Genomic DNA, 15,248 nt, shown 5'->3' with positions numbered 1-15,248 from the left:
TCTTCAACAACATGGTATTTTTCACCGATTCTCATGTCCACATACATCTGAACAAAACGGTTTAGTTGAAAAACGACATCGTCATATTCGTGAGACATGTCTTACTCTTTTGTCTATGGCCTTAGTTCCTTCATCTTACTGGTATGATGCATTTTTTACTACTTGTTATTTAATGAATCGTGCTCCATATTCTGCACTTGCAAAACCTCCTCTCTTTATGAGGTTCTATTTGGTACACCACCTAATTATAATTCATCGCGTGTATTTGGGTGTTTATGCTATCCTCATCTTCGTCCATATAGATCCCATAAAATGGAACCATTACTCTCTCCACGTGTTTTGATAGGATACAGTCCTTCACATAAAGGGTATAAGTTCCTACATATCCATACTGGTCGTATATATGTTAGTCGACATGTTATGTTCAATGAGACTGTCTTTGCCTTTGCTGCGTCGACAACACCTTCTCTGCCATCCACTGATCAGGTAATATCTACTCCACTAAACATCTTTCCATTCTCTATAATCTCCACTCATAATATTTTACCACAACAGTCTTCTCCTAGTAATGATATACCACATGTTGAAACTCAAGTTTCTCTTGAAGCATCACTCGTCAGTCCTCAAACTGAGGTGCCTATTACTACATCTGCTGCTACTGCGCCAAATTCTTCTATTCAAGATGCCCATGTTTCATATAATACTGATTCAACAACATCAATAGAGACTGATTCATCTCATATTTCTGTTTCTACTGGTCATCCTATGATTACTAAAGCTAAAGATGGTGTTTACAAACCAAATTCCAAGTATCTTTTATAGCTGACTTTGAACCAACTTGTTATTCACAAGCTCAAACAGATCCGAAGTGGCGTAAAGCCTCAGATAATGAATACAATGCATTGCTTCAAAATGGTACGTGGACTTTAGTTCCTTATCATCCATATATGAATCTTATCGGGTGTAAGTGGGTTTTTCGTATCAAACGTAAAGCTGATGGAACCATTGGACGTTATAAAGCTCGTTTGGTATCCAAAGGATACAATCAACAAGAAAGTGTTGATTATGGTGAAACATATAGTCCAGTTGTCAAACCTTGCACTATATGTATGATTCTTACGTTGGCTCTTTCTCATAATTGGTCTATCAATCAGTTTAATGTTCAAAATGCGTTTTTACATGGAAATCTTGAGGAAGAAGTTTATATGAAGCAGCCTCCAGGATATATTGATCCTAATTTTCCTACATATGTGTGTAAGTTACATCTATCTCTTTATGGCTTGAAACAGGCTCCTCGTGCCTGGTATCATAGGCTTAGGACTTTCTTGATACACAATGGTTTTTTCACTTCTAAATGTGATTTATCTCTATTTATCAAACGTGATGATACAGGGATTGTTTTCTTGCTAGTGTATGTTGATAATATCATACTTACTGGTTCCAGTACATCAGGGTTGGCATCTATTCGTACATATTTGCAGCATGAGTTTGCAATTAAAGATCTTGACTCTTTGTCTTATTTTCTTGGAATTGAAGAAACTCGTACGTCTTCTGGTTTATTTCTTACACAACGACGATATGTTCATGATCTTCTTGTTAGAGTTAAAATGGATGGTGTCAAACCAATACAAACTCCACTCAGTACAACTGGAGATATGTCATCTGATCGTAGTAGTTCACTCGCTGATACTACGGAATACAGAAACATTGTTGGAGCTTTACAATACTTGACATTTACTCGTCCTAATTTGGCTTATGTTGTTAGCAAGGTTTGTCAATTCATGTATAACCCAACTTAATTTCACTGGAATTTATTCAAACGTATATTACGTTATTTAAAACATACACCTACGTTTGGAATATATCTTCGACCAGCAACCACCTTACATTTATCTTTTACTGCTTATACGGATTCGGGATGGGTCTTTGGATGATCGGCACTTAACTAGTGGATATTGTATCTTATTAGGTGGTAATCTTATTTCATGGAGTGCTCGTAAACAAAAGACAGTGTCTCGTTCCAGTACTGAAGCTGAATATCGTGGATTTGTTATTGCTACTACTGAGATTATGTGGATACAATCTCTTCTTTCAGAATTACAAGTGTCTACTAAATCTCCTCCAGTGTTATGGTGTAACAATCTTGGAGCAACTTATCTTACCGTTAATCCTATATTTCATGCTCGAACAAAACACATTGAAATAGATTATCATTTTGTTCGTGATCAAGTTTCTTCTAACCCAGTTGGATGTTCGGTTCATTTCTTCTAAAGATCAAGTTGTAGATATATTTACAAAACCTCTTTCCCAAGATAGGTTTATTTCCCTTAGAACCAAGCTTACGGTTCAAGATGACCCATTATGCTTGCGGAAGGATGTTAAGACTACATCTGTGACTTGATAGTTAAGCTATCAATTTTCATGATTATTCTTATGTAGAATGTTTGTATTCTAGGAAAGCTTAATATAGGGAATACTTGAGGTACAAATCGTTAGAGTCTGTATATATATATGTTCTCCCTATATGATCAAACACATTGAAATTAATAAGAAGTTATACTTCTCTAAACTCTTATGTCTCTTCTCTAAACTTTCCAGTGTCTTCTCTAAACCTAAACTATACCAAAACTCGACCTTGAGATGTGACTTATTTCAAGACTTTGAACAGATGTAGTTCCTTTTAGTGTCTGAAATAAATTTGATTAACAGAGCAAGTGTCAAACTATGATGGTTTCTTTTTGTAGATGCAGATGGTCTTCTTTTTGTTTCCTTTCTTCTAATTAGAGCAAGTCTTATGGTGGAATCCAAACTATTCCAAGTGTGGAAAAACCATGGAATGTCAAGTCTAGTGGTTTTCAAGTTGGGGTCTTCCACAAAAAATCCAAGTAAGGTTCCACGGTTTCGTGGAATCCATCCGAACGCCATCGTTACACTTGCGCTTCCATCTACAATTCCAAGTGATGAGGTGGCATGGAAGATGGGAGATGGATGAATTCCATCATAAGACTTGCTCTTAGAATCTACATCTATATTTTTTAATACCCACAAATAGGTTGTACTTGATCAGGATCCAGAGTTGCCAAGAATTCATTTGTAGATTTATCAGAAAATGAAAGGAAGTCACAATAGAATGGAAGGGGGCTGACAACAAAAATAAAAGCATCACTGCAATTTGATATAGCAAGCTCATATATTAATGCGATTACCAAATCCTGCAAACATGATATGTTTGAAAAATAGTATACTAATAGCAAAGTTTTCATACCAAATAGGTGTCTGGTTTGAGTGAAACTAAGCTCTCAACATACAGACACATTTCACCCATATTGACAGTACCATTGGCATTGAGCTCCACTTTCCTATAGCTATCTTTTCCACGAGATGGGTCATAGAGATAAAAATCACTACTTAATCCCCGCCACTTCTTTAAAAGAATCTTACCATTTTTTAAAACGTGTATAAGACTCTCCTCCCAATCGAAGGTTTTAATGTCAACCATTTTAGTCCAGGGCTCTCTTGCACCATACTCTGACATAATCCTATCCCACGAGAGTTGTCGTCGCGAAGAACTCCAGAGAGGTAAAGGCAACCTCTAATCACGCACAATTCTTGATTGAGAAGATCTCTGGGTGGTGGAAATTCTTGAAAACTCTCATCAGCAGTACTGAAGGAACTTACTGACTCGGAGGTACCACGATGTACAATCCAATATAAATTCCCATCAATAATCACAAGTTGTTGTATAGAACTTGAGAATAAAAAAGGAATGATGTTTAGAAAGGTCGTCCATGAATTTGAGGCTAATGAATAGATACTCAGTTCATTATAAGCCTCAGGAAGAGCATAAATTCTTCCCAGCATATAATCCCCCGTCTTGGAATCGTAACCAAACTCAAAACGGTATCGAGCAGGATGTGATCCATCTTGACACGATGATTGGCTATTTCCTTAAATTCTTTAGTAGATGGATTCCAAACGTAAATCAAATTTTCACCCCCAGATTTTAAGCAAATTAAGGCATTACAAGAACCCAAAACTTGTAAATACTGTGTCCGTTTAATTGCAGAATCAACTTGAATCATCTCGATTTGTTTCGACGACGATGCTGAATCAGCACCCATGGAATAAATCGGTTTCGGATCAATATTAATGGAGTAAATACTGTTGAGGTCCTCATAGGTGCGGGACCTCCACAACCAGGAAATTAGAGTCATGCTTTTGTATAGAATGGTTAAGTTGCAGTTTCACAAAATAAGGGTCTCTAACTAAATTGAACCAAGACTTGCATATGTACCTGAATCGTATGTTGGATTTCACCGGTAACCTCATAAGTATGTTTACGATGATGTCTTCTGGTAAGCTAGACATTGATGAAAAATCTTAATCAAGAAAAGAAAAAAATTAATCACGTCTTAAAGAAAGTTTAGTAGGGAATTTGAAAGAAAAAAATACTCCTTCCGTCACACTATTAGATGACCTACTTAGTTTAAAGTTTTGTCCCACCATTAGGTCTATTCCTATGGACATGCCAAAAAAATGCTATTTGGCATGCCACGTGGCATAGCAAATGAGTTTCCCTACTATGATAGATATGTCAAATTTGATTAAAAACATATATTTAATTGTGTTGGTTGGGACCCTAATGAATAAAATATATATTTGTGTTTATGTGGTGAGGTATTTATAAATTTTTTAATATTATAATATATTGAGTGGGACCCTTTAAATATAAAAATATATTAGAATAATAAAAAAGTAGGAGAGAAGGATCATTTATATATATATATATATATATAATTATTGAGCGATGGAAAGACCAGCGCTGGCGATGGAAAGACCAACGAGCGACGGAAAGACCATCGAGCGATGGAATCTTTATCACTCGATGAAAACTCTGTCGTTCTGGCATATATGCATACAAGTTTGGCAGTTTGGCATACCCATAGTGGGTGCATATATGTCAAATTTCATGTTTTGGTATGTGCATAGGAATAGACCTTAGTTGACCTATTTCATTAAACAAGGGAATATTTCTAAAATTATCCTTTTGATTGATTATTGTTAGTATAAGAAATGTATATAATTTTATATTCATGTTTATACTCGTTATGTAGGTGTTTTAAAATGTTTTCCAATGATACAAAGTTTACGAAAATCCATGATATAGTTTGAGGGATAAATCATTTCTAAATTTTACAAATTGTTACCAATAAGGTATAATTGTAAAGAACACTTAAAAGTACTCCTTCCCATTTTTTGCCTTAAGAATTGTGCAAACTTCAACTAGGACATCTAATAGAACGATTTTTTGGGGACTACTCAAAAAAGGTGAGGGACTACTTTGTGATATAAATGTCCACCCTACATTATAAGGAGTGTCCTAAAAGATTAGGGAAGACTAATCTGTCCTTATTCTAATTAACGTTATAACTAACCCTAATAACCCACCAATCTAACCCACTACCCACTAATCCAACCCACTAATTAAAATTTAATTAAAACCTAAATTAAAAGAAAAAAATCAGTTTCAAAACCGATTCTATTATTTTCTTTCTACATCTTCTTCTTCTTCTCTTCTTTTCCTCTTCTTCTTCGTAGACATCGACGTGAATCGTCGATTCGAAAAAATTTCATCGTCGATTAATCAATCTTTATAAGCAATGCGTGCCAAGCAAACATCCAGACTTCCAGGATTGAGTCCGGGACTCCCACATATAGTGAATCTCCCAAAACAATTGCTAATACAAAAAGAACTTGAACCACCGTTCAGAGGCAAAATCAATCATCCAACAACAACCAAGAAGTTCGATTCAAGTGAAATGCAAATCCGCGGGTAATTTCCTTCATACCCATTCTTTTTATTTCGTTATTTGTTGAAGAAATCGATTAGAAATCATCAAAACCCATTGAAAATGGTAGTTACAGTTGATATTTCGGCTAGGAGATTTTTTTGTGTAACCTTAGAATTGCTAACCGAACTTCCAAAAACAAGAAAAGTTCGGCGTGCTCGCAAAAATTGAAAAATAGCAGGTGATTGAACTACATAGTTCGGTCTGCTCGCAAAAAAATCTCTCGTAACCGAACTCAATTTTTCCTTTGAAATAATGAGTTCGGTTTTGTCGATAATTTCTCTTGCTAACCGAACTTTTGAAATATTTAGTTCGATGTGCTCGCAAAAAAAACTCTCGTTACCGAACTAAATTTTTCAAAAGTTAAGAATGAGTTCGGTTTTGTCGATAATTTTTAAGGCTAACCGAACTTTTGAAATATGTAGTTCGGTTACGATGCAAATTTTTTTGGTAACCGAACTGTAGTATGCTAACTTCAAGTGTTGTGTTTACTTTATTCTTTAGTTCTATTTGATTTGATAACACAATATTCTCTTATGTTTATCTAATACTTTGGTTTTTGTTCATTAGGAACAAAGGAAAAAGATTGAGACTACAACTAGATCAAGATTTGAAAATTCCCACCCCTCGTGGAGCAAAACATTTAGATTTCCAAAAACGTGGTGCCACAAATGCTAAACATGGAGGGGGATTGTTACCGGAAGTCAACCAAGATAATTTTCGTGATATAATCCAAGATGTCAATGAAGAGGTGATGGAGAATATAATTGATAATGTTATTGAAGAAGAGAATGATGATGAAGAAGAGCAAGGAAATGAAGACCAGTGAAATGAAGAGGTTGGACAAGAGAAAGGAAAATAACACCAGGGAAATGTAGAAGAAGAAGAACTATAACCCGACAAAGAAGGAGAAGGGAAAGAGGAGGAAGAGGAGGGAAAGGAGGTAGACGATGAAGAGGAGGAAGATGATGGAAAAGAAGGAGAGGATGATGATGAAGAAGAAGAGGAAGATGACGGAGAAGAGGTAGAGGATGATGAGGAAGAAGAAGAGGAAGAGGATGATGACGAAGAAGAGGAAGAGGAAGAAATTGTTCCTGCTAAAGAGAAAAAGAAGCCGAAGCCTCCTAGCAAAAGATACTCACACATTCCCCATGCTGATTTGTGTTTGCCACCAGTGGACCCAACTTATGGTACTCCAAATGATGGATGGGCAACATTGTTTGGGTACAAACACTCATGGGCTGCGAAGATCTATGCGACAAAGGTATTCTTTAAGTTCGTAATGTTACGTTCTTTTCGTATTAATAATGTTTCGTCAAGTATTAATAGTGTTATGTTCTTTTCGTAGGATCATAACGATGCAGTTCGTCTTATTAAACGTCAAAAGGCGTCCACATGGGATCTTTCTTTGGAGTGTGACGAGTTTGTAGCAAAGGTTAAAGAATGTGTGTTATGTAAAGCTATTGAGTTAGCACATGTGGAATTTGACACTATTTCCGTATCCACATTTTTCCAGAGGCATTATACCGAGACATTTATTATGCATCTTCCAATCGGCGAGATGGGAATTACTCCCGATGATTGCCATAATATCACCGGCTTACCAGTGGAAGGTAAATGTCTTCGAGAAGGCTGCAACCCCTCAATGAGTTATGAAGCTCTTAAAGATTTGGCACTAAAATATCTAGGATGGGATGCAAGAAAGTATCAATGTGAGTTTAGACGTTCTGTGAGGTCCCCTCAAAGTGGAGATGAGTATAATCCAAGAGAGGCAAATGGAACATTGAAGACGAAGGTCAAGAAGTTCAAGTTGGTAAAATTGAAGGCAGCATTTGGAGGGACGAAAAAGAAGGTGGAGAAAGGAAAGTTGGTGATGGACAGGGAGACCCTTAGGCATCATGTCACCGCTTTTTGGTTATATATGCTAGGAACTGTCATTTTCCCCGACACTTCTGGAAATAGGGTGGATGCACATTATCTACAAATTTTGGAGAATCTCGATGAGATGAACAAATATTCTTGGGCCACTGGTGTGCTTGCTTTTGTTTTACAAGAGATTATCAAAGGGTCGAGGATTAAGTGTAATCAAATTGGAGGTTACTTAACTCTTGTTCAGGTGAGTTTTTCTACATTGTTAATTAGAAAATTATTCGCAAAATTTTTCTGCTTCCAATTCAATTTTCATGTACGTGGATATTTTCGTATTTTCGCATAGGTTTGGATTTACGACCACTTCCCTAAATTGGGATTGGCTAGTGCAAAAGACCCTTATCCCTATAACCAACCTACAGCAGGAAAATAGTTGTTTTTGGATGCACAAAAGAAGTCTAAAGAAGAGCAGTTGACTTTGTTGAGGGACAAATTAGATGAACTTACGGTGAACGTTGTGGTATTTCACCCATACGCCGTACCCGATGATGTCTCTGTAGACGAAGACGACTTGAATGCTTTCTCTAGCATCACGCCTTACTATGGACCAATTTGGTATCCTAACGGCTACGCAACATATAATCCAAGGAGAATACTAAGACAACTTTGTTGCGTCCAAATGGATCCCGACGTGGAGAATGAAAATTTCACTTTGCTGGTTCAAGGAAAAAAGAACACCGAGAAGTATTTTGAGCCAAATCATGAACCAACTCATGCGGTAGAACGTTGGAATGCACTTACTACCTACCACATACCAAGAGGTGATTTGGTACCTTGTGAGGGAGATGTAAATGCATGTGAGGAAGATTATATGGAGTTTTATGAAGAAATTAGTCATCCTTTTGTGATAAATAAAGAATAACAAGCTAAGGCTGATGCGGCAAAGGCAAAAGAGAGGGAGGCTAAGAGAGAAGGAAATGCCTATTTGTGGAGAAGAATCAAAACGGTTATGAGATAATGTGGTAAGAAAATTTCTTTCTCTTATATTTTTCGGTTGTTTCAAACTATTGAAAAAATTATGTACTTGTGCTTAAAATTGGAATTAGGTATTGAAGGGTTCGAAATTGTTGAAGAAATGGATGACTAAAATCAAAAGTGGAGAGTCGATGGAGACTAAGGAACAAACCGCCTACTACAAGCAGTGGGAGGGTCTTATAACTAAAAGAATGGTGAAGCCAAATAGGTCTAAGCAACTGAAGAGGGGTCGACAACCAGGAGAAGGTTCAAGTCGCGCTGTGGACGAAACCGGTGGAGGAGATGAAACCCAAAGTGATGAGGAAGTTCGTCCCAAAACTCATGCTAAACAAGGAGGTGGTAAAAGGGGTCGACAACAAGGAGAAGGTTCAAGTCGCGATGTGGAGGAAATTGGTCAGGGAGATGATACCACAAGTGATGAAGAAGTTCTACCTAAAACTCTTGGTAAACAAGGAGGTGGCAAGACGGGTCGTAAAACTTGTCATTAGTGATTTCGTATGATTTAATTTTCAAAAGACATCTTAGTTATGGATTTCGTATGATTTAATTTGGTATGTTTGTGTGTTTTAAACAATTACTTGAGGATTTCGTAGTTTGGTATGTATAACACTTTTATATTTGTTTTAGAACCTTGTTTGTGTTTTCAATGTTATAAGACTGAAATGTTGAAATACAGTATGTTTTCAGTGACCTGCAATTTTTAAATTTGTAACTGAACTTGCAATTCGGTTACCTGTGATAAATTACTGGTCACCGAACTCTTTTTTCGGTTACCTGGTAAAATTCTACCAGGTTGCCGAAGTCATAGGTCGGTTGCCTCGCAACATTTTCACTGGTCACCGAACTTTCCTGTAGGCTGAAGCAGTTAGCCTTCATCCATATGATATTAGTTCGTTTAGCAGAACATAATTTGTCTTGTAACCGAACTCGCAGTTCGGTTAGCAGACCATTATTTCTTAGGTCACCTAAATGTTCTCTGGAGACTCAAATTTTTGCCATTGCACATGTTGGAAAACTCATTCTCTTGATGCAGAAATCACATAGACCAACTCTTAGGTTTGTTTTGGAGTGTGTTTGGAATCATATATATGCTTAGTTTGTCTGTGAGCCTCCACAAAAAATTTCGGTGACCACTTTTATTTGTCTTGTAACCGAACTCGCAGTTCGGTTAGTCGACCATTATTTCTTAGGTCACCGAAATGTTCTCTGGAGACTCAAATTTTTGCCATTGCACATGTTGGAAAACTCATTCTCTTGATGCAGAAATCACATAGACCAACTCTTAGGTTTGTTTTGGAGTGTTTTTTGAATCGTGTATATGCTTAGTTTGGCTGTGAGCCTCCACAAAAAAGTTCGGTGACCACTTGTATTTGTCATGTAAGCGAACTCCAAGTTCGGTTGGATCGCAAGTTTTTCTCTCCTAACCGAACTTGTAATTTTGAAATTAAAATGTCCTTTAGCTGACACAAATATAGTACATAATTTTAAAATTATGTACTATATATCTATATATCAAGTAACGACTAGTTTTATAGCCGTTAACCCAAGTGGTATATATATGGTGTTTCATAATTAACATTTTGTTACAAAATTTCCTACAAATGGCAGCTACTACTCCTAAATTTACTCTATATGAAGATCTTTCTCTTTACAGAAACTACATATTATACTATCCAAAGAGGCGTGAAGAACGAAGAATGAATGGTATTATGAGTCAAAGTTATTGGGGGAAATTCATGAGAAATTCATCCCCGACACAACAAACCCTTATAATCGTGATCATCTAGCTTTGTTCATTCGATTTGGAAATATTAGAGATAGAGTTGCGGAATTTATGGCTTTATTTCATATTGTAAGGCGGTATCGACTAAGGGGTGAAGGATTCGACGAAATCATTTTAACATAAAAAAACGAATGGCGAAGATGGAAGAGAAAGGATTTCAAATATGAATATCATTTCCGCCTCCTTAAAGACTTTTTTATAACGGGTTTCGGATATTAGATGGTACGTAATTTTATTTTGGAAAGTCCTGTAAAAGTTCGGCATTGTCCTGTAATTTCATATCCTAACCAAACTTCTGTCTTGTACAGTTCGGCATTGTCCTGTAATTTCATTTCCTAACTGAACTTCTATCTCGTACAGTTCGGCATTGTCCTGTAATTTCAGTTCCTAACCGAACTTCAATGTCAAATTCAGCAGTTAACATGTTAGGCTTCTGAACTGTAGAACCTGGTAAAATTTGTTCGGTTGCCGAACATGTGTTTGGCTACCTGCAATATTTGGGCAGCTAACCGAACAAGGAGTTCGTCAATCTCTGTATTAAAATCTTCCAACCGAACTATTATCTGGCAACTACATAAAATACTAACATTTTCTTAAAAATTAATACTACTTTTCAAAAAAAAAATAGTATTCTATTGATAAGCATACTTAGTTCCATTACATGTGTCATTTAATCATCCGCAAGTGAAATTTGACCTTCATGTACAATTTCTTCCGACTTCTTCAAAGCATTCCGCATCTGCATGTTAGGCTCATACATGATACATCAACCCAACATTCTATCCGGATTAAATGCAGGTCAATAAGAGGTTCCACATATTGGAGGCAATGGACAATGGGGTTTTAACCGGAGGCGTATAAAGTGGTTGTTGTTAATCAATGTCATCACACATCTCCTTCGTTTTAGTTGCTCGACACATACAGTTGTTTTCGGGGTGAAGGTGAAACTAGCATATTTTGAGAAATAATGAACCACACAATTGAATGCCTCGGCGATTAAGTGTCCACATATAGGCATGCTCATCCAATAATCCGATGTCATCGGATGGGTTCCATGAAGACGAAGTTGATACATAAAAAATTGCTCATTGAGACTACCCTCCCCATCACACAACATTGTCTTGTAAAAGGCCGTATTCTCTTTTAGTTTGGACAACAACCTTTACCTTATATGAGTGATTGCACACCCATTATTTCGCTTGGCACCTTCGATGAAAGGCCCAAGTTGTTGATTGACAACATGAAAACCACAATTACCATCCGGAGGAACGTCGTTGGTGGATATAACATATTCTCTAATGTATATAGGTAGCTCATTCAAATAGTCTTTATTTGGAGCCTCAAGTTTTACGTCTATGGAAGATGGTTGGATGGGGCACATTGGAGACTTAAGCTTCACGTCGCCGGAAGATGGTTGGATTGGTTGTGATGGACACATCAGATCCTTTTTATTCAAATCTCGCTCACTTGTTTCGCCTTTCTCCTCAACACTCCTACTTCGTTTCTTGGTTTTCTCCAAGTACCTTTCCGCGGTATATTCATGGCTACAAGGATCTCTAGTATTTGCGTTTTGCTCACTTTTCTTCTTACATAACACATTTGCATATTCTCGTAGTTGCTTTTCAGTTTCTTTTTTGCTTGGTCTACCTTTCGGTTTGCCCTTTGCCGGTTTAAAGACATTCTCTTGCGTTTGTGGATATATAATTTTCCTCATGTAATCCCAAAAGATTTGTTTTTGGAGGTTGTTCATTCCACGATACATCTTTAGTACGGTTCTACCCATCTCATTATCACCAAACTCTTCTTAGGCTTCTTCTCCCTTTGGAGGAGGGATGAAACTTAGATGCTTCCAAAATGGATCAATGTCGCTTAAAGGTATTACGCCTTGCTCGTAGTTGATTATCATATGTCGATAAGGGAGTCCCATAGACTTATTCATGTTACATACACCACCTCATCCTCCTTGGTTTCCCACTTATCAATCAACTCGACTTCTATAATCAATAACTTCATACATTGCCGAGATACGTTGTAATGGATCCCCTTGAACAATGGGTGATCGGCATATTTTCCGTTCATTTTGAATATACGGCTTTTTTGGAACTTCACTTTAATTATATTCCATAGCACTCCATACGGTTACGAAGTTATCAACACATCCAAAAAGATTCTTCTTCAACCGGTGGTGAGCCGACTCTACTAAACTTGTCGTTTGATTTCCCAAGTGTTTATACTGGTTGGTATAGGCATAAAAAAACTTATATTTGTGTGGTTCCAACCATTGGCGAAGAACATACGATGTAACACCGGGGCAATCGGGAGTATCCCAATGGGAGATAAACTCCGCAAGATTTAGATAATACTCTTCCTCGGTAAGGGACCAACACAATGATTCATATTCACCGTTGAATGCAACCCATTTAGCGTAATTTATATCGTATTGTTTTTTAACTTTCTCTTTTGTATCCGCTCGATGTTTTTCCGGTAGTATCTTAATTTCTTCATATCCTATTTTCTTGGATGGAAAAATTATTGGCTTGCACCTATTCATCAAATTACACCATATATGGAACGTACAAAGCATATTATGTGATAGTGGGAACACTTCCTCTATTGCATTCATCAATGCGACATCATTATCCGTCACTATAACCCCGGGAATATCATAACCTCGTAAGATTTCCTTAACTTGTTTTAGTTCCCAAGTGAAACTAGGTTCTTGCTCATCTCTTAAGAAACAAAACGCCACGGTAAACGGTGACTTCGTCGAAGTACGCCCCACAATATTCAACAATGGCATCTCGTAATTGTTCGTCTTATAAGTGCAATCCATTATTAGAACTTGATGAAAGCATTGAGCCAATTGAACACTCGTCGGATACGCAATAAAGGGTTGTGTTATCTCTCCTTCCGAATCCACATCCTTTTGAACCGCGTAGTTTTTCTCTTGGGCCAAAAAAAACAATTGTTGCATTACTTGTCTATTTCTCCATTCCTTCCTTCTAATTGTCTCAATTGCATTGTAAATTGTGGACAAAAATGAGTGGTTATCCGTGTTATCCTCCTTTAGTATTTGGAGCATTTGAACCGGTGAAATACCCATTGTCCTCATTTTATCTACCTTGTCCAACTCTTTAGGAGTTAGCTTTTCCGCCATGAAATGTCCTTCAAGATGCTCCGGACGAGGATGATTATGACAACCTTTCATAACCTTGTAGAGAACCCATCCACCCTTAATTATCTTCGTTTAAATTAAATGCAAGCTTGAATGGGAAATTAATCTTCTTTGAGAAAGTTTTGTTCTTCCTATTTGTCTTTTCTTTATAAACATAACCCTTCCTCTTGTGGCTTTTCTCGGGATCACCGCTTCTCTCACAAACCATTTCAAAGCGAGTTTTGCTTTATCTCCCATTCAATACTAAGACGCACATGTCCTTTTGTGCATGTTGTCTAGCCCAACTCCTTGCATCTTCCGGATTTGTGAATACCAAGTCATTCATGTAGTGATGGGATGTGTCATGGTACAAAATATCAACTAGGGAAGGTTGGTTTTCCATTGGTTCAATTGGATCACATGCAACCTACAGGTAATAACACAACGTCAGTACCATAAACAATTAACACTTAAAGTTCGGTAATCTAAATTTTTTTATCGACCCTACCGAACAACAAGTTCGGTTATGTAGTTTCCAGAAATATATTTGGGCCTTACCGAACTCGATATTTAGATTTTCTATGTAAAAGTTCGGCCATGAAACTGAAAAACTCGACTAAACCGAAATCATGGGTTCGGTTAGAAACACTGTATACATATATTCTGTGACATTACCGAACAGGAGGTTCGGTAACAAAAGTGATGATATCGACTCAACCGAACAATGCACTGTAAACTCTATAAAAATAGTTCGGTTACATGTTCTGGAAAAGCATAACAGAACTCTAAAAAACCACCATTAACATGTAGTTCGATTACCTGCGTCTGCTAAGATTAGTAACCGAACTACACATTAAGAACGGTTCGTTTACCTCGTAAGCTAAATTTGTTAACTGAACTAGGTTGACCTGACCGAACTTTTTCCAGAAATTTTGAGTTTGGACAAATTTTGCACAATTCAAGCTACATTAACTAAATATGAGGCATACCTGAGTACCCATAGCTTCATTTTCAGGTTGTGGCTGATAAAATCCATCATTTGTTTGGTTAGCTTGAGATTGGGGAAAAAAGTTTTCATCATCTAAAAAATAACTCATATTTGGATCATTAGAAGCATTGACAAATACACAATGAGGTAAAGGGGGTTCTGATTCTGATTCTGAAGTATCATCTTCTTCTTCTTCTTCTTCTTCTTCTTCTTCTTCTTCTTATCTCTCAATAATAATGTTAGAACAAAACAATCCCACTAATGGAACCACTAATCACTAATTAATAAGTTACTAATCATAACACTAACACTAATTAATCATCACACTAACTAAGTTAATCATTAAGGGTAAAGTAGGTATTTTAAAAAAAAATCAGATAAGGGGTAATTGGAAATTACTACCAATAACCACCCCAAAAACTTCAGAGTAGTCCCCCCATTTTTTGAGTAGTCCCAAAAATATCGTTCATCTAATAGTGGGATGGAGGGAGTATATTGGTATTTATAGGCAGACATTACATGGGCTTGGGGCCATTATACACCGACTTAAAACCTAACTGGGCTTTCTTC

The sequence above is a fragment of the Papaver somniferum genome, unplaced genomic scaffold (genome assembly GCF_003573695.1).
Source record: "Papaver somniferum cultivar HN1 unplaced genomic scaffold, ASM357369v1 unplaced-scaffold_19, whole genome shotgun sequence".
Classification (NCBI taxonomy): Eukaryota; Viridiplantae; Streptophyta; class Magnoliopsida; order Ranunculales; family Papaveraceae; genus Papaver; species Papaver somniferum.
Note: the sequence above shows the minus strand (reverse complement) of the source record.